Here is a 21038-nt window from a genome sequence, read left to right on the forward strand (position 1 = left end):
TCACAAAATACTTATAAGTTACATTCAAGTTGTTATTATTTAGAAGTGATTAAAGTATCCTTTAGTGCTCAAAAAACTTTACTGAGAATAAAATACCTTGTCTAAAAGATTCTCACCTCAAGATTCACCTCCTTTATGAAGGCTTTTCTGATACCTTCCCATAATTTCTTGGCATAAGGCATACTACCGCCATTTTAGCATATATAATACTTGAGCTCACGTCTCTACATTAAATGCCTCTCTATACTAGACTGGCATCCCTTAAGGTCAAGAACCCTCTCATCATGTATACCTGGTACATAACTGAAGGTCAAGCATATAGTAAATAATTAATGATTTTTTTTTTGGTATAGTCTTAATATTGACTTTCTGTGCTTCAGTGAAATAACAAAGTGTAAAAATAATCAGGCTTAGTTTTTTAAATTGCCAGTTCATATAAATTATAATAAGAATATTATATTGTGTATGGGTGTGGGCGTATCCCTGCTTGGGTCCTCATAATAACCTTGTTTCATGAGGAATTACCCCCCATGTAAAGATGAGGAAACTAAAGCTTAGTGAAATTAAATTATCTAATCATAGAGCTATGAAGTACTGGAACAGCACAAAGCTAGGTGTTCTGGTTATAGTCTCATACTTTTACTACCCCAGTTAAGCACTGCAAGACCAACATTTTGTGTATGGTTAGGAAACTTCACATATTTGAGACATGTGGAAACAGACCCTAACCCAGAGATTTGCATGCAGAGATTTAATTTAGACTCAACACCAAAGCAACAGCTATTGGCCCTTCAGAAATGGCTCAAATAGAGGCAGAGAAGCCAGGCATTTGTATTCCTGCTTTAATCAGACTTTGCCTGCAGGCAGTCTCCAGGAAAGGCTTATAGCTAGTAGGAGCCAGCTCCCTTTGGCTGAAAACAGTGTCCAGGTAGGAACCCGGCTGTGAGCTATCAGCAGCCAACACTGAGGAACTCAGGGAATAAGTGCCTCAGTCCTGAAGAAAATATCTGGACAATGCATCACATCTATTATGAATGTATATGAGTGCCTGGTCAAGTCTATCTGCTTTCATATCATTATAAAAATGTAGATGTATATAGTAGGGGAGGCTATGGGGAGGGGAATGCAGAAGATGTATGAGAACTCTCTGTACTTTCTACTTAATTTGGCTATGAATCTAAAAGTGCTCTAAACAAGAAAGTCTGTTTTTTAAAAATTTTAAAGTATAGATGTAATTAATCAGAGGCTTAAGATTAACTTGGTGACTTAGGTATTGTCTACCTAATCTGTGAATTATTCAATTCCTCTTGCTTCCTGTCATTGACCATATTCATTACATGGTCAAGCAAAGAACTGTAAAACATTGAAATGAAACCCACTCATTTTACCTATAAGTTCTGGCAGAAAAGTGGATAGGAAAGGCTGTATGATTAAAGCAGCTGCAGGTAATACTTCTGAGATCAATAATGTTCCCATTCTCTTTATCTTAAAATAAAAGCAACTTTAATTGTATGGAGAACTTTCATTTAGAAAGTCACATAAGTTGGGGTGCCTGGGTGGCTCAGTCGATTAAGTGTCCAACTTCAGCTCAGGTCATGATCCCCCGGTTTGTGGGTTCGAGCCCTGCATCGGGCTCTGTGCTGACAGCCTGGAGCCTGCTTCAGATTCTGTGTCTCCTCCTCTCTCTTCCCCTTTCCTGCTCACACTCTGTGTCTCTCTGTCTCTCAATAATAAACATTTAAAAAAATTTTTTTTAGAAAGTCACATAAGTAAAATTCACCATGCAGAGAAATGTTCTTACGATGATTACTCCAACAGTCCTGCACCTTTGGGCTTTTTTTTGGTGACAGATCTGCCTCCCATTCGTCCATTTATTATTTTCTTTGAAATTCAGATCCTGCTGAACTGCCTTCACATATATCATTTTCCTGCCCCACTGATACCACAAATCACAATTTTATGACAACCTAAAAGAAACAAATGCACACTATACTTCCCCAGTTTTCCATATATCAAATATATCAAATGTATTTTATATCATATATCAAATGTATTTTATGAAGAAGTAGGCCTTCTTCATATTGCTTTGTACTGAACATAGTATAAAGTTTTACATCAGGTATATGGCCCTATGTGAAACTAAGAGGGTAAATGTACCTACCACATGATATTCTTTACCACTTGAGTTAATTTATGAGTTGGATAGCTCTTGTGCTACTAATATGTTCCCACCTGATACAGGCAACCTATTTGATAACATGAAGAAAGGAAAGAATTATTCAAATCAGAAACCAATCCCACCCAAATTCCTTCATCTCCATTTTGAAAACCCCTGGTCATACTCTGGACCTTATCTACCAGAACTATTTTACTTTAGAAATTTTTTTATTGTTTGTTTATTTATTTATTTTGAGAGAGAGGCATGCAGGCGAGCAGGGGAGGGGCAGAGAGAAAGGAAGAGAGAAACTGCCAGCAGGCTTCATGCTGTCAGCCCAGAGCCCAACTCAAGGCTTCATCTCACAAAGTGTGAGATCATGACCTGACCTAAAATCAAGAGTCAGAGGCTTAACCTACTGAGCTACCCAGGTACCCTACTTTTGAAATTTTAATGCCATCCATTCAGCTATTTGACTACAAACTATTTTCCAGCCTTCTCTTTCCCTTTACTACACCTGTTCAACTTTAAGGCTGTTAGTCTCTTGACCTGTAATCAGCCCACTCCTGCCTTTACCTTCCTCGTGTAGCTATCATACATACATCAACCTCACTCCTGCCATTACTTTTAACTCCCATTAAGCACTCTCCTTCTACTGTACCTGCCTAGCAAAATTATAGCCCTGGGTTAGTCCAAGCCATTTACCTTCTTAGTCCTAGACCTAGGCTCCTGGGCATTTCTAAAAAAAATAATAAACATACTCGCATATTGGTACCACCACTAGTTCATAGTCTTTACCTGAAATGAGCATTCTTAATTGTATCATAGTCTTATATGGATTCCTAGTCATCTTTTCGCCCATTCCTTTTCTCTGATTACTTTCAGGATTTTCTCTTTGTCTTGGGTTTTCTGCTGATTGAATATGATATGCATAGATAAATATAGGTTTTTAGTATTTTTCCTGTTTGGTGTTCTCTAAGCTTCCTGGATCTGTGGTTTGATATCTGTCACTAATTTTGGAAAATTGTCATGTTATTTCAAACATTTCTTTCTATTCCTTTCTCTCCTTCTCCTTCCAGTAATCCAGTGACACATATGTTACACCTTTGTCCCACAGTTCTGTTCAATTTTTTCATTAGTTTTTCTCTGTGTGTTTCAGTTTTGGAAGTTTCTATTGCTAGATCTTCAAGCTCACTGATCCTTTGTTCAGCCGTATCCAGGCTTTCTTCATTTTTATTATTTCTATCATTTCTGTTTGATTCTTAAGAGTTTCCATCTCTCTGCTTGTATTAACAGTCTGTTTTTGCATGCTGTCTACTTTTTCCAGTAGAGCCCTTAATGTATTTATCATAGTTCTTTTAAATTTCTGGTCTGCTAATTCTAACATTCTGCTATATCTGAATCTGGTACCAATGCTTGCTTTGTCCATTCAAACTTTGTTTTCTGCCTTTTAGCATGCCTTGAAGTTTTTTGTTGAAAATCGGATATTATATATTGGGTGAAAGGAACTAAGGTAGATGGACCTTTAGCATGAGGTTTTATCTTTATCCAGCTAGGATAACTCTAACAACTGTGTTTACTGTTTGCAGTAGCTATGCTGTCAGAGGAAGCAGTTTTCTCCAGTGTCTTTTTTCTTCCCTATTGTCTTTGTGTTTTTCTCCCACTTCTTAAACAGGGTCTGAGGCTTACAGTGCTTTTAGCTATAATCCCATTATAAGACAGAAGCCCAGTTGATGTGGTGGTAAGGAGCAGGAGTTAGAAACTGCATCCTATACTCCTATGATTAGGTCTCAGGCTTTTAGTGAGCCTGTGTCCCTGGGATGTGGCATACACATGTGCTTCTTCTTTGCTTCCCCTCCCCCATGGGCAAGACAGGAAGGCCAGAAAGGGCTAAAGTTAGGCATTTCCTTTCCCCCAGGTTAAACCCAGGTCACTTAAGATCTGGTAAAATAGTTTTCCTTGAGGGTAAGGTGTTAAGAACCAAGGGCTCTGGGCCTATGTCAGAATGCTTACTTCCCCTCCCTGTGCTAGAAGCATGAGAGTTCTGACCCAATCTTACCCCTGAGAATCTGGTGGGACTTCTGGAGGTAAAACTCACAAAAGCGTGGGGCTCCTCTAAGACTATTTACCTCCCTCTTCCAGAGTTTGAATTCTCAAACTAGTTCCTATTGAGCTTCCAGCAATTTTTCCATTACAGTTTAAGTGTCCTATCAGTACTAGCTCCAGTTTCAGTCATCTGCTTCTAGGCCTCTGCTCCCAGTAAGCTGTGATTCTGTATCCACCCCTCTCTCCAGTGTCAGAGTAGCAGTTTGCCCTGTGACCTGAGTTCTCTGAATCTAAGGAGAATTGCTTTTTTACTTCAGCTTTTTGGTCTTTGTCTGAGGAGTTAGGACTTCCAAGCTCTTTACAGGTCAGACCAGAAACTCTCCTCATATTTTTTCTTTAAAGATTTTTTTTAAGTAAATTTATTTTGAGAGAGCAGGAGAGGGGAGAGAGAGAGGGAGAGAGAGAATCCCAAGCAGGCTTCATACTGTCAGCGTAGAGCCTGACGTGGGGCTCAATGTCATGAACTATTAAAGCATGACCTGAGCTAAAATCAAAAGTCGGATGCTTAACTGTCTGAGGCACCCAAGAGCCCCTCTCCTTGCATTTTTATCAGTATTGCTTTATTTTTCCTTGTTATAGCTTTATTACAACATAACTGACATGCAATAAGCTGTACATAATGAATATATTCAATTTGATGTTATGATGTATATATTATATATATATATATACACAATATATATATTTATTTGGATATATATATCCATTACATATGGATATATCATGCCAATATAATGAAACACATACTATATCTAAAAGTTTTATTGTGCCCCTTGGCTATTCCTCCTTCTCACCTTCCCTGACCCTCCTCCCTATGCTACTTACTTTTCCTCAGTCACCACTGATAGCTTCTCTGTGAGTGTTCCTTTACTTTAAAAGTTGTTCTTGTTACTTCATGGCTTTTATCAATATGTCTTCCTCTGTGTCATTTATTGTTCTTTTCCTTGAAATTTGTTTAACTTTTTTTAAAATTTGAACATCTATAGAAGTATAGGTTAATATAATAAAACTCCTTGTGTCCATACTACCATCCAGCTTCAGCACTATCATCATATACCACCACCTACTAATTCCATTCACAGCCCCTCTTAAGCTATTTTAAGGAAAATCCATTATGTCTTATATTCTGTAAATACTTCCATGTATATCTCTCTAAGATAAGGACTTTTTACATGTTAGACCAGAAACTCCCATTTTTTCATAAAAACTATTTTATATCCTTTCCAACATCTTCTTAAATCCATCCCCACGTTCATTTCTCAGTCATTGACCTAGATTCCTACTTCAAAGGGAAAATAAGAATGTAAAATCAGAATTTCTTCAACTGTGTTCAGTAACTTTGGGGAAGTTATATAACTCCTATTAAGCCTTATTCTCCACATCTGTATAATGGGGAACTAATTGTATGCATTTATGTTAGCTTCCTATTCCTGCTGTAACAAATTACTGTACATTTAGTGGCCTCAAACAGCACAAATATATCCTTTTACAGTTGTGGAAGTCAAAAATACAAATATGCTTCACAGAGCAGGACTCCATTCCTTTGGAGGCTTTAAGGAGAATCCATTCCCTTGCCCTTAACTTCTCAAGGCCACCTATATTCCTTGGCTTATGGCCCTTCTATCCTAGATCTAAATCCAACCATGTAGCATCTTCATACCACTTACCCTAACCCAATCCTGTCTTCCTCTTTCACTTATAAGGACTGTAGTGATTATATTGGGTCCATCTGGACAATCCAAGATAATCTCTCCATCTCAAGACCCTTAATCATGTGTTTGCTTCAGCAACACATATACTAAAATTGGAGTGATACAGAGATTAGCATCGCTCCTGGGTAAGAACGACATGCAAATTCATGAAGCATTCCACATTCTTAAGGGAAAAAAATCCTTAATCACATTGGCAAATTCCCTTTTGCAATGTAAGATTATCAACAGGTTTTGGGAGCTAGGATGTGAACATCTTTAGGGGACCATTATTCTGCCTACTACACTACCTCCTAAGGTTTTTATTAGGATTAGAAGAATTAATGTAGGCAAATCAGAGCAGAGGTCTAATACACAATAAATACTCAAAAAGTATATCTGCTATTCTTTGTCAATGGTAATGGTTATTTTCCTGCCTCTATAACATCCCTGTATTAGCAAGGATAATGAGTTCCAAATTTTTGAGAAATTCTGGTGTTCTGTTTGCCTTCAAGATAAGACTAGAGGTCTATTTGACTTCATGACTTTTTTCTTATAATGTAAATCTTTTTTGATATATATCACAAATTTATGAAATATGGATATCAATATTTTTAGTGAGAGCTAACATAAACATCTGTGAATCTAAAGAGTATTTTTATTCCTACTTCCTGATTTTTCTCTTTAAATTCCAGACTAATTTTTTTAATCTTTTATTCACAATATAACATATATTGTGGGGACGCCTGGGTGGTTCAGTAGGTTAAGCGTCCGACTCCATCTCAGGTCATGATCTCACGGTCTGTGAGTTTGAGCCCCGGGTCAGGCTCTGTGCTGACAGCTCAGAGCCTGGAGCCTGCTTCAGATTCTGTGTCTCCCTCTCTCTCTGCCCCTCCCCTGCTCATGCTCTGTCTCTCTCTGTCTCAAAAATAAATAAAAACATTTTAAAAATAATAACAGATACTGTGTTAGTAGAGATTATAGCTTCTTTCTCTGTCAATTGGTAATTCTTTTAACCAAAGCCTGCTGACTTTTCCCACTTTATGGATTCTGAGTCTATAAGCAGGCATATGAGTATTCTCATTGAACAAAGGGTTGGAAATAGTCCTTTAATCTGCTATATACAAAAAGAATCCATGCATATTCCTTTTAAGTAGTTTCATGAGGACAGAGGAAGGATCTGTTTTGCCTGTCTGTATGTCCTAGAACATAGCACAGGGCCCGTGCTTACCAGTTTCAGTTATCTTCTATAGCACTAAATATAACTCTTCATCCACACCCATCCTTTTTGCTATTTTTTTAATTAATCAATGTACTAATTATGCTGTGAGTCCCACATCCTTCTCAGAGACCTCATTCCATTGTTTATTCTACCTAGCCTGTGTATTCAACCTCCGCCTCTCTGTTGCTGCCTTCCCTTCAGCATTTAAGGAGTACCCAAATCTCTCTTATCTGCAAGAGCAAATATGCATATTTTCCAGAACCTCACATCCTCTCCAGCTATTACCTAATCTCGGTTTTCTCTGCTCAGTCAAATTTATTAAGTTGTCCACCATTGGATCTGTCCCAATTAGTTACTTCCATATCCTTAACCGACTGTCGTAATCTAGCATTTGACCTGAGGCCTGGTTCTCCTGACCACTCCTAGGAACACTCTCCTTTCCTTGGTTTCCTATATTTTCCCGCTTTCTGGCTCCCTTCCACTTCTCTGGCCATTCTCCCTTTTCCTTTATGGACATTTACTCTGCCCACCTGGAAATGCAGGTGCTCCTCAGGCTCTCACTCTAGGTTCTCTTCTCACTCTACTCTCTCAGTTATCTCAGTCTCTCCCCTATTTGTTTGGTGGGTGTTTTGTTTTGTTTTGTTTTGGGGTGCTTGTTTTTGCCATTTGTATACTGATCGCTCCCAAACCTGTTTTCCAGCCATCTCTCCTGAGCTTCAGACCTTTATATCTGAGTGTCTTACAGGGACTGATAAAACTGAAATCCAGTGTTTCCCCACAAAAACTCAGTCCGCTTCTTATGTTCCCTTTCTCAGTTACTTTTTCCTTTCCCTTACCCCCCAGATCTACTAGGTTATTGGTCTCAACCCTTAAATATCCTTCCTCTATCCAATCATCATTTAGTACAGGTTATCATTGTTCTTGCTTTTCATGCCTGACTGTTGGGAGTTATCTGAGCCATCCTTCATAAAGGTACCCCAGTGATCTTTCTAAAATACAGACCTTCAGTGGCTTCTCTTTGTCCTTGAAAAATGGTCCAAATCTAGTTAGACCTAGTTTGACCTAGGTTGAGCTTTTGTTTACCTCTTCAGCCATATTCCTTGCCATTTCTCCTCACACCCACTCCCAGCTCTCTCAGCCGCACATAACTACTTGTTCTGCCATTCTGTCTCATCTCCAGCCTCTTGCATGTTTTTTCTCTGTCCTGAAGCCTCCTCTTCTCCACCTTCTCCTGGAGTCCTTCATGTGACCTTCAGGTCAGCTTTCAGACAGTATTTCCTCTGAGAATCATTCCTGGGCTCCCCACTGACATAGGTCTGGATATACCGTCTGTTGTTTCTTAGCACCCTTTGCATAGTCCTGCTACTTACCACTTCTGTATTTGGTGAGTTATCTGTGTTCAGCCCTTGAAGGAGACTGGGTCTTGTTTATTATTCTGTACTTACTCCCTAACACAGTGGCCTGACACATAGTAGCACAATAAATATTTATGTATGAATAAATGAGCTTTTCCTAAAATTTGGTTTCCTTTTTTTTTATGGGCCTTCATTGATAAATTTACCATACCACCTCTTAACCACAATCACAATCCACATACCACCTCTTAACCACAATCACTTAACATATTCATTGTTAAGTTTGAACATTTGCAGAATACATTACAAGCTATTCACAAGAGAAATGCATTCTGCAAAGCCCTGATATAAAGGGAAAACATCCCTTATTTATGTTCTCAGAGATACCTCATTATGAGACAGATGTTTCAGTTGTTACTACAAACAGATTTTTAATATATGTAGCAGAACAAGATGTATCTTTAACATTTTTTTTCATCTTTTCAATCAGAAATATTCTCAGGCTTGTATTTGTTCTGTGTAGGAATAATATGAGAAAGTATAAGCCAAGTAAGTTTCTCTTTGTCTTTATTTCAAGGAAAATAATCTGATTTAGTACTTTTACCTTCCCATCTTTAAAAGACACTAGTCTTTGCTACAACAAATATTTATTGATCAAAACAGATTTATGTATTTGATATCTTTTTAAAATATTATTCTACCTTTAATTCTAAGTATTTGACTTTTTATCACACCTGACAGTGGCAATATCATCTGTCCTCTACCAAGGATAGAAAAAAATTGAAATTTTTCTACATTTAATGTCCTTTTATAGTCCTTTACAAAGGGAAAAATTCCTTGCATTTTTAACAGGAAAATAACCAAAATTAAATAATTTACTGAATTTAATGTCTTGAAGAAATAAGAAATAATAGAAAAAATTCAGTATTGAACTAAATTAGGCAATACAGTTAACACTAATGAAAATAAGGAAAAATGTCCATGAGTGTTTATAAAAACATGAACAAGATAAAAAAAATTACCTGTGAGAAAAATAAATCCATATGTAAGTCACCTATTTTTCTAACATTTTAGAATCATAAACTTTATATTGCATAGTTAAACCTAATATTGATTTTAGCTAACACAATGTGTCTTACAAGTTCTTCCAGTTTAGTTTTACCATCCAGAGCCAATGATGTAAAATATACTGTAGTCTCCAAGTAGGAGCCCAAGACCTTAAAACAAATCCTTAGATAATCAGTCACTTAACAGTGACATAAAAACCCCAAGATTTGTCTAGGCTACTTAAAAAGATAGTCTAATGAAGAAATGAAATGTATTCCAACCCTGATTTTCTATAATTCAACAGGCATGCAGAGGACAGTTCGTTTAAAACAATCTGTATAATACAGCACCCAAACAGTGTTGCATCAATATGACACATCCTAGAACAAGAAAAATGAGCCAAATATAGTCCTTGTTTACTTCTAGAATGGAAAACTTGAGAGATCACTAATATTTTTTCATTTAACTTCTCTGAATTCTCTCAAACGAATATCAGACATGACATTTAAAAGGAAAGTTGGGACAATGTGAGAGATTTGTACTGATTTTCACACAGAAAGTGAACTTACTAGATGATGGGGTATAGGGCTCAGCATTCGAGAGGAATAGCTAATGTCTTAATTTTTTCTTACCAAAATTTATGAAATCAATTTATGAAATGTTTTCAACAAATATGTTTCTGCCTTGAAAATAAAAACTGAAACTACTGTAAAATTGTATGCTAACTATACTTCAATTTAAAAACGAAAATAGGCAATTACAACATGACTTCTTCTAATGACAGAAGGAGGCTTCGTCTCCTAAGTCAGAAGTTGGCAAACTGTAAAAGACCAGAGAGTAAATAGTTTCAGCTTTGTGTGGGTCACATGGTCTCCATCTCAACTACTCAACTCTAAAGTAAAAGCAGCCATAGACAATATGTAAACAATGAGCAAAAATCTGTGTTCCAATAAAAATTTATAAAAACAGGATGCAGGCCAGGTTTGCCACAGGGGCCATTGTTTGGCAATGCTTACCCAGGGTTATACACTCAATGATTGACTGCTTTACCACTTACTCAGCCTGATACAAAACATCATTGTACAAATGTCATGTTAAGTGAGGTGTGTCCAGGAAAGTGTGAGTAAATCCTTGGGCTTTGCAGTGAATCCAAGAGAAAAAATGCTCCTGTATGATCTGAGACCCCAAAATACACAGAATATTAAATCACAATATACTAGATATCATTGCTGAAAACATGAGGTTTGGTCACCCACACGTATGACACAGTCCCTCCCTTCCCCCAACTCTTCAGAACATGGGACACCACTCTTTTATACAATTCAAGCCATCAATGCCTGGTGGTGTACCTTATGTTTGGGCTGGCACCTGTGAGTATAACTGTCATCCATTAAGGCTTATTTGTGCTTCCTATCTAAGTTTCCAGAGCCTTCACTCTCAAACAGCACTTCTCAAAAACCATGGTTTGTGACCTAAACTGTATGTACCACACCCTGATGTGAAATTTTCAGGCCACATTAAAACATGGTCGTGCACAATTTCCAGAAATTTCTGTGGAGAGTTGATCTGCCTGTGTGTAGATATGGCATCATGCCTTCAATCTTACTATTACAGGCTCTCTAAAACCCTCACATTCCAGTATAAAAAAGAAGATTCAGAATCACTGGGAACTGGGTCATAATCGTGAGGCACTTATAAACATCATTCCACACAAAAAAAGTTGCCAAACCAGAAGCAAGGACAAGATGTAAGACATAAAAGACCAATGATTTTTTTATGACTGAGGAGGTCATTCATGTATTCAGTCAATATTTATTTATTCACTTCCTGCTATATTCTAGGTGCTACATGAGACAAAAATCACTGCCCTCATGGAGATCACAGTCTAGTACACTAGTACAGCATACTAGTAGAATGAGATATTTGAGCTGGGAGTGGCCTTTATATTGCACAGCTCCAGGGTTTCACCATTCATGTCACAGTCTATGTCAGTGGCACCCTCTAGAGTGGTAAAATGGACAACCTGTAGAGTCTTCCATGGTGACCATGACTTGATTCTTGAAGGACTAGGATTTTAGTAGGTACAGAAACAGAAGGAGGGCAGTCCAGGTAGAGGAAAATAGTATATGCGAAGGCATCATTTATTTAGTGCCTAAGGTTGACGTGGCTGTAGGCCCTGGGGCTACTAAGAGTAAATTCTTGTGACCTGAATTATAAAACCACATCATTCCTTCAGTCATTGAAAAAAAAATAGTTGTTAAGCACTTACCATGATCCAGGCTCCACTATAAAACATTGGGATACAGCAGTGAACAAATCCTAAATTGTACCCAACCTCATGGAATTCACAATCCAAGACCATATGAAGAATTACAAGAATGATGAGCACTTCAGTAGTAAAGTACCCAGCATTAGGAGTGCTTATAACTGGGCGAACATACCCGATTCAGGTAGTTAAAAATTGGATGGGAGAGGAATGGATGGGGTAAAAGCATAAAAGAGGGGAATGGGCTTGGATTGTTTAGGAAATCAAATGTCCACAGCAAAAACAATTGAAGAGTGTCTTCAAAGACACTCTTTGGGCAGCTTGAAAAAAAAAGACGTTTAATACACTTCTTGCTAATCCTGGATGTTAGGTCTCCATAGGAATGTGTAGGGGGGAACGTTGACCTCAGTGTGAATTCTGTAGGGGGGAGGAATTTCAAAGAGAAAACAGTTCATTTTATAGAAACTAGTATGCATTTGTTTCATTAAGCAAGAACTCTTAACACTTAGACAACCAAGATTACTGTACCACTTACTACAGGTTACATCCTCAAAAGTGTGTCTGTAAACTTCAGATGAAACTCAGGACCTCCAAAGCAGCACCAGGTCCATTCCTAGACCCTGACTCAGCTTTCTTCCCCCACTTACAAACCAGGGACAAAAAAAAAAAAACCAAAAACCTGTGTCTTTTTCTGTTCAATTCAGGAACTTAGATGTCTTACTGTAAAAAGGAAGAAACTCTCGTGAAATGGTGAAGAACTCGATAATTACTTAATATAGGAAGTGATAAAAAAAGAGATTGTTTACTTTATGTATTGTTACAAGTCTTCCCATTTATAGTAAGTACCTTTTCCTTATCCCATGTATGTGGAAAACATTTCTAAACGTTAAAACACATCATATGCACATATAAACCTTATGCTAGAGTGATCATCCATATCAGACAAACTACTTAGAATTTTATAATTTCTGCCTTATTGTTCTTTCTGTTGAATAGAACAGGGGCAAGAAAACACCATCCAGTGGACAAATCCAGCTTCCTGACTGTTTTTGTGAATTAAGTATTATTGGGACACAGCCGCACTCATTTATTTACATATTATCTATGGCTACTTTAATGCTATATCAAAGTAACTGGCAATGCAAGACCTTATGGTCCACAAAGCCTAAAATATTTACTGTCTATCTGGCTCTATAGAGAAAATGTTTGCAGACATCTGGGCAGAATAACAACAATAGAAAGTAAAATTTACTCTCATCTTTCTCTGATTAACTAAACTTTTTAAGCTAGCACCCTAAATATCCATTCAGTCAAATATTTGCTGTTTCAGAGATGTTCCCTCCAAATCATTTTAAACTATCTCTTGTGAAACTGTACAAGCTATAAGATTCTCTCATTTGAAATACTCTGATTTATTGCTCAAGATAGGAGTGCTTCCGTCTACATGATTGTTCTTTCTCTCAATTTAAATCACTTGCAAATTAAAATTTGCTTGCAACTTTAATAAAGGTTATTTAATGCTGAAATATCCATATTTTCTTATGTATACTACTTGCTTCCTTGCTTGTCAAGGGAATTCTACTCCCACACATATTCCAACAAGACCCTACACTTCACTTATATACCTATCTGATAGCCTTAAGTTTGCCCTTAAGAGGAAAAGGTCACACTATTTTGTAGTTACAGATGAAAACTGAGTATGCTCAAGTCATAATAGTATAGGCCACGTGAAAGCACTTACACAATAAATACTTTCAGATCATGCCTTTTAAGAGCTAAATAATTTAAAGTAAATAAACATTTCATATTATATCACACAATTCAGAAAGCTTAATGATTCCCATCTTGAATCTCTCTGCCTTTCAAATCTGTGAAATTTCAATTCTATGAACTCTCATTTTACTGCTTTGCAAAATTTGTGTTGGTTAAGAAAGGTGCATTGCTACTATAAAAAAAAAAAAAATCCGCACCACTACAAGCAATTGAAAAGAATGAGAAGTGTCTCAGTGTTTTCTGTGTACCCAACTGAATCAATGGTTTTATTCTCTTGTATTCAATCAAATCCAATCATTAAACAAAAACTTAGGGTATGCTAAATACTCTCATAAGCTGATAATTTTTATAAAGTATACAAAATGTAGTCCTAGTAGATAAGTGGGGTCCCCAAACAACCAGCATCAGCATCTCTGGAAAGTGTAAGAAATGCACATTCCCAAGGGCTCACCCAGACATGTGAAATAAGAACATCTGAGTATGCACTCAATCCATCTGTATTTTAACAGTCACTCCAGGTGTTCAGTGCTTTCTAAAGTTTGAAAGTCCAGTCCACAGCCCTGGACATTGGGGAAAGGGATTTACAATAGGCCATCTTTGTCTTACACAGCAATTATGTATACTTGGAAGTGGAATTTTATTCCAAAGATAAATTCTTGCAAAGAAATTATTCATGTAGTTTTAGAATCCTACAATAAAAAAAAACAAGAAGGTGAACTTGATAAATGTTTATGGTTATAATCAAAATAATTTTGCTCACTTAATAGTTCAACATAATTGAAAAGGAGATTTCATTACCAAAATTAAAAAACAATAATGCATACATATTTACTTACTGTGTGCCAGGCACTGTTCTAATTATTTTACACATATTTGCTCAGTCTTCACTATAATCCTATGAGAGAGGTACTGTGATTATCCTTAATTTAAGATGAGGGAACTGAAACAGGGAGGAGTTAAGTAACCTGCCGAAGATCACACAAAATAAATTAAAGAGGAGAAATTTGAATCCATATTGTCTGACTCTAAAAACTACATTGTTATTCTCAGGATTTGAAAAGCTAATACCTAAAATACTCTCAATATATGAAATATATGGAATAACTCACAGGCCTAAAATTATTGTATTAATCAGCTCTAACTACCATTACAAAATACAATAGAAATTTATGTTCTCACAGTTACGGAACCTGGAAGTCTAAGATCAGGGTACCAGTATGGTCACGTTTTGATGGAGGCTCTCTTCCTGGCTTGCCAAGGGTCACCTTCTTGCTTTGTGTTCATATGGCCTTTCTAGGTTTGAGCACATGGAGAGAGAGACAGCAAGCTCTGTGGTGTCTCGAGGGTTGCACTCTCATGACCTCTCTAACCCTAATTACCTTCCAGATATCAGCACGTTAGGAGTTTTGGCTTCAACATATAAATTTGGGGTGGAGACAAACATTCAGTCCATAACAGAACAAAAATCCATTTCAGAGGAAGTGTGAAGAAGAAATTAATGTGAAACTCACAGATGTGTTATCATCATTCCTGATTGACATTCCCATAGTTTGGGCTCCTGGCATATTACCTTCTCAGGTTTCACCTAAAGGAATTTAAGATATGTGCATAACTACTTACATGAACTAGAGGAATTATTTCAGAAATTCTTAATACAGATATGTAAAAGATACTAAAGATATAGCAATACTCCTAGCACTTCTACTGTATTAGAAGAGACACAGGGTAAAAATTATTCCAAGTATCTTGGCACTCAATGTAAGCATGATCATTTTTTAGTATATTCTGTACTGAGTATTCATATAAATGCTAAGTGGCACTATCTTGGGGAAGAAAAAAAAAACAACTCTGAAACATGTGTAATGCTATGACATATAGAGTAAGAGACCAAAAAGATTTATAGCCAGAGGTATCAGTCATATCATTTCAAATGGGGAAGGCAAAGCAGGATTTATTACTCATTATGTACACAGTGGTTTTAAAACTTCTTGGTCTAAGGACCCCAAAGAGTTTTCTTTGAGTTATGTCTATCACTATTACTCTATTTGAAATTAAAAACAAATAATTGCTAATGTTTCTATTAATTCATTTAAAAATAACAATAAACCCATTGTATGTTAACATAACCTATATTTTATGAAAAAATTAACTATACCTTCCAAATTTAAAAATTAGTGGAGTGGCATTGCTTTACATTTTTTTTTAAATCTCTTTAATGTCTGGCATAATAGAAGACAGAAGATTCTTCTATCTCTTTTTGCATTCAGTTTTTTGTTGTTTTCATTGAAATACATGAAAAAAATTTTACTTCTCACACATGTATAGTAGAAAATGGGGAAGTTTGATTTCCTGTTCAGATTAATACTATACTGAGGCTGAACAAGTGGTAGTTATTGACAGGTTGCTTGTAGTGAGGAATTTTAAACCATATCAATGAATTTTTCTTGCTCTGTTACGTTACCCACTGGTTATTTACAAGTCTGTTGAATAATTTTCCATACATTTGTGAATTTACATTTATTGAGGCTTGTTTTATGGTCTACTACTTGGTTCCCCCTGGAGAATGTTCTATGTGTGCTTGATAAGAATATGCATTCTGCTGGAGATGAGTGCAGTTTTCTTTCCACATCTGCTACATCTAAATGATTTATAGTATTAAGTCATCTATTTCCTTGTTGATCTTCTGCCTCATTGTACTATACATTAATAAAACTGGTTTTTTGATAATTATAATAGTATCCAGCCATTATTGTTGAATTATTTATTTCTCCCATCAATTCTTTATGTATTTTGGAACTCTGTTGTTAGGTGTATTTATAATTATGTCTCCTTTTGGGGTGCCTGTCTGGCTCAGTCGGTTGAGTGTCCATCTTCGGCTCAGGTCATGATCTCCTGGTCTGTGAGTTCGAGCCCCATGTCAGGCTCTGTGCTGGCAGCTCAGAGCCTGGAGCCTGCTTCAGATTCTGTGTCTCCCTCTCTCTCTGCCCCTCCTGCTCATGCGCTGTCTCTCTCTCTCTCTGTCAAAAATAAATGAACATTAAAAAAATGTATAATTATATCTCCTTTTATCATTATAAAATGTCCTTTTTGTCTCTAGTAACAAATTTCCTCTTAAAGTGTATTTTGTCTTAAAGTGTCGTATGGCCACTCCAGCTCTAATTGGGTTACCATCTAGATGGGATTTTAAATCCCTTGTTTCTTATACTCTATTTTTTTAACTTATTTTCTTAGTAGTTTCTCTCAGAATTAGTTTCCATCTTATAAACAATCTATTTAATTCATATTAATGCCAACTTAATTTCAATAGCATAAAAAAAACTTTGCTCCAGTATACCTCAGTTTACTCCCCCCTCTTTTGTTCTTTTGTTGTCATACAAATTACATCTTCATGCATTATGTGCCAACAACATGGTTTTTTAATTAATTACTTGCTAAGTGAAATAAGTCAGAGAAAGAGACATCATATGTTTTCACTCATGTGGAATTTGAGAAACTTAACAGAAGACCATGGGGGGAAAGGAAGGGAAAAAAATAGTTTCAAAAGAGAGGGAGGCAACCATAAGAGACTCTTGAATACGGAGAATAAATTGAGGGTTAATGGGGACAAGGGAGAGGGGAAAATGTGTGATGGGCATTGAGGATGGCACTTGTTGGGATGAGCACTGAGTGTTACATGTAAGTGATGAATCATGGGAATCTACTTCCAAAGCCAAGGGCACACTGTATCATACTGTGTGTTAGCTAACTTAACAATAAATTATATTTTTAAAAAAATAAAAATAAAGTAAAAAATAAAGACGTGTTTTTTATACTATATTGCCCCACATTCAAGCTAACTCAAATAAACTTTTATTTGCCCCCCCTCCCCAAAAAAACCACAATGAACCACAATGACATACCTCCTCACACCTGTTAGAATGGCTAAAATTAACAACTCAGGCAACAACAGATGTTGGCAAGGATGCGAAGAGGATCTCCTTTGCACTGCTGGTGGGAATGCAAACTGGTGCAGTCATTCTGGAAAACATGGATGTTCCCGAAAAAATTAAAAATAGAACTACCCTATGACCCAGCAGTTGCACTACTAGGTATGCAGGAGTGCTGATTCGAAGGGATTCATGCACGTCAATGTTTATAGCAGCAGTATCAACAATGGCCAAAGTATGGAAAGAGCCCAAATGTCCATCAACAGATGAATGAATAAAGAAAGTGTGTGTGTGTCTACACACACACACACACACACACACACACACACATAATGGAATATTGACGATAAAAAAATGAAATCTTGCTATTTGCAACAATGTGGAGGGAACTAGAGTGTATTACGCTAAGCGAAATAAGTCAGAGAAAGACAAATATATGATATCACTCATCTGTGGAATTTAAGAAACAAAACAGATGAACATAGTGAAGGAAAGCAAAAGTAATAAAAATTAAAAAAAAAACAGAAGGAGACAAACCATAAGAGACTCATAAATACAGAGAACAAACTGAGGGTTGATGGTGGGGTGTTGGGTAGGAGGATGGGCTAACATGGGCGATGAGCATTACAAAGGGCACTTGTTGGGTTGAGCACTGGGTGTTATATGTAAGTGATGAATCACTAAAGTCTATTCCTGAAATAATTATTACACTATATGTTAAGAAACTTGGATTTAAATTTTTTTTAAATAAACTTTTAGTGTTTATTTTTATTTTTGAGACAGAGAGAGACAGAGCATGAATGGGGAGGGTCAGAGAGAGAGGGAGACACAGAATCTGAAACAGGCTCCAGGCTCTGAGCAGTCAGCACACAGCCCAACGCGGAGCTCAAACTCACGGACCGCGAGATCGTGACCTGAGCCGAAGTCGGACGCTTAACCAACTGAGCCACCCAGGCGCCCCTAAATTTTAAAAAATAATAAAAAAATAAAAATAAAATCTCTGCTTAGTAAGTCAAACATCTAGGCTGCCTTGGGGGCAATTTCTACTGACTGCTTTTCTTCCCTCTATGTATGAACCAAACTCTCCTATTTGTGTCATAATTTTCTGTTAAAAACCAGACATTTTATATAATGGAGATCTCTCCCCTGGGTTTGTTGTTTTTGGTGTTTGTTGTTGTTGCTCCTGTTTTTTCAGTGATTTTCCTGGGCTAATACTTTAAAGTCTCTATTGTGTGTAGCCACTGAATTCCCTACTCAGCCTAAGAGTCAGATATAATTGGATAGACATTTCCTTAAATGAGATATTAGATGAGAGATTAGGGCCTTTGTGGTCTTTTGTCTGGAAACAGTGTTACACGTGTGTGGCCTGCTAGTCTCCAGAAATATGTCAGAGCTTTTCAAAGCCCGTCTTTGAACATCTTGTTCACATTTTGCCTTTTAAGATTTGGTCAACCTCTTATTAGCCCAAACTGATATCAAAGAAGCCATTGCTAATGATTGTTTTTAATAAATGTCCCAGTGTGATAGGGCTATCCACCCAGAGCAAGTTCTCAGTCTTTCCAAATAAAGATAGTTAGAATAGAGCTTTGGTGAAAACTGCCAGACACAGCAAATAGTGACATTTCTCTGTGGATGAGGCTTTGGGAGCTCCCAACCTGTTCTGCCCCTCTATTAGCTGCTATGCTTTCATTTTCACGCTAATGTAGTTGCAGAGCTGCTGATTTCAAAGCCTACTTCAGAGCTAGGGAAAGGGTTATAGGAATAGGACAAATTAAAATGCAGCAAAGTGCACTATTCTTAACAATATTCAGTTCTTTTCTTGAAGTTCTTTTCTTTTCAGATGCTTGCAAAACTTTGATTTCCAGAATCCTGAAAGGATTTGACAATTTTTTTTTTTTTACCAGTGTTCTCATTGCTTTTATGAAGGAGATTTTTGAGGTCCTTACTATACCATTCTAGAAGTGATTCTCCTCTATTATTTTAAAATCCATTGGTCTGTCTTGTACTTTGAATCTTCTTTTATCCATGAATGATTTAATAACATCATGCATTGGTCATTTGGAAAATACTGGTTTACCAAGTTATGCAGATCTTCCCAATATTAACATATTTCATTATATAATATTTTAAAATCACACTTGTTAGGGGTGCCTGGGAGGCTGAGTCAGTTAAGTGTCCAACTCTTGATCTCAGCTCAAGTCTTGATCTCAGGGTCATGAGTTTAAGCCCAGCGTTGAGCTCCACACTGGACCTGAAACCTACTAAAAAATTTAACTAATTAAATAAACAAAATGAAATCACACTTGTTATATCACCACTGATCACATCGGAAAAGTTGTTAAGTTTTTAATATTTCAGGCTCACAGTGGTGGATACAAGTCTTCTAAAATTCCAATTTTCAGGGCACCTAGGTGGCTCGCTCAGTCCATTGAGTGTCCACTCTTGATTTCAGCTCAGGTCATGATCCCAGGTTGTGGAATTGAGCCTCACATCAGGCTCCATGCTAAGCATGGAACCTGCTTAAGATATTTCTCTCTCTCTCTCCCTCTCTCTCTCTCTCTCTCTTCCCCCCCTTCCCCCCACCCCTGCCCCCTCCCTTACTTACGCTCGTTCTCTAAAATTTTAAAAATAAATAAAATTCCAATTTTCATTGAGAAGCTCGAATTTTATCATTAGCCACGAATACTGCCAGTCATTTTCCTACAAATGACAGACTTGCCTTGTCATTTTCAAGAAAACGTTGGCTAAATTGAAATACCTAATGAACAACCATAGTTTAGTGCCACTGCTGATTATTCACCCTTTTTACAGTGGGACCTTGGGATATCCCAGGGACCCAGGGACCTTCCACCATACTCAGAACTATTGTATGGAGGAATTGAATCTGGATTTCAATATTAAAGTGACCGACCCATGGTGAGAAGTGAAATTCAGCTTTAAGACTCATAATAGTGACTTGCTGACCTTATTTTTTAAATGAATATAGAACAAGAGAGAAAAACATGCCTAAGTAAATCTGTAAAATAAGGTACTGTGGATAATAGTATGAAATTTTTCAAGTGTGAAGTACAAAAAATAGTCTAGAATACATTTGGGGAAGTTCACTGAAAACACTGCTTATATTCAAGATACCAATATTCCAGCACATAGACGAGACCATGGGTAATGAAGTAAATTTGACGTTGTAACACAGTGATAAATGTGGCCTCATAAATATTATTTCAAGCTTCGGTGGGATGAGACAAGAGTAAACTATGAAAGGGCATACCCTATTCCAAAGAAATAAACCTAGGAGAGATGAAATCATTCATATTAAGAAGTGTATACCACATTAGCAATGTTTGTTGCCAAGCATGTGAAGCAACATTCAGCTAGTAGGAGTGTAAACCTGTATTACCACTTTAGAAGAGAGAGAGAGAGAAAGAAAGGGAAAGAAAGAAAGAAATGGCACTACTTGTGATGAGCACCTGGTGTTGTATGGAAGCGTTGAATCACTATAT

At 36.9% G+C, this 21038-nt stretch overlaps 1 protein-coding gene and 1 non-coding gene across 2 annotated transcripts in view; both read left to right on the forward strand.

The window, feature by feature from the left end:
- The window catches only part of ITFG1 (integrin alpha FG-GAP repeat containing 1), a 354402-nt gene that overhangs the window by 268399 nt on the left and 64965 nt on the right, over window positions 1-21038 (forward strand). The window lies entirely within an intron of this gene.
- LOC125153863 (U6 spliceosomal RNA) lies at window positions 6036-6139 on the forward strand. The gene has a single exon (XR_007147605.1). It is a non-coding gene; the product is annotated as a U6 spliceosomal RNA (small nuclear RNA).

The sequence above is a fragment of the Prionailurus viverrinus genome, chromosome E2 (assembly GCF_022837055.1).
Source record: "Prionailurus viverrinus isolate Anna chromosome E2, UM_Priviv_1.0, whole genome shotgun sequence".
NCBI lineage: Eukaryota > Metazoa > Chordata > Mammalia > Carnivora > Felidae > Prionailurus > Prionailurus viverrinus.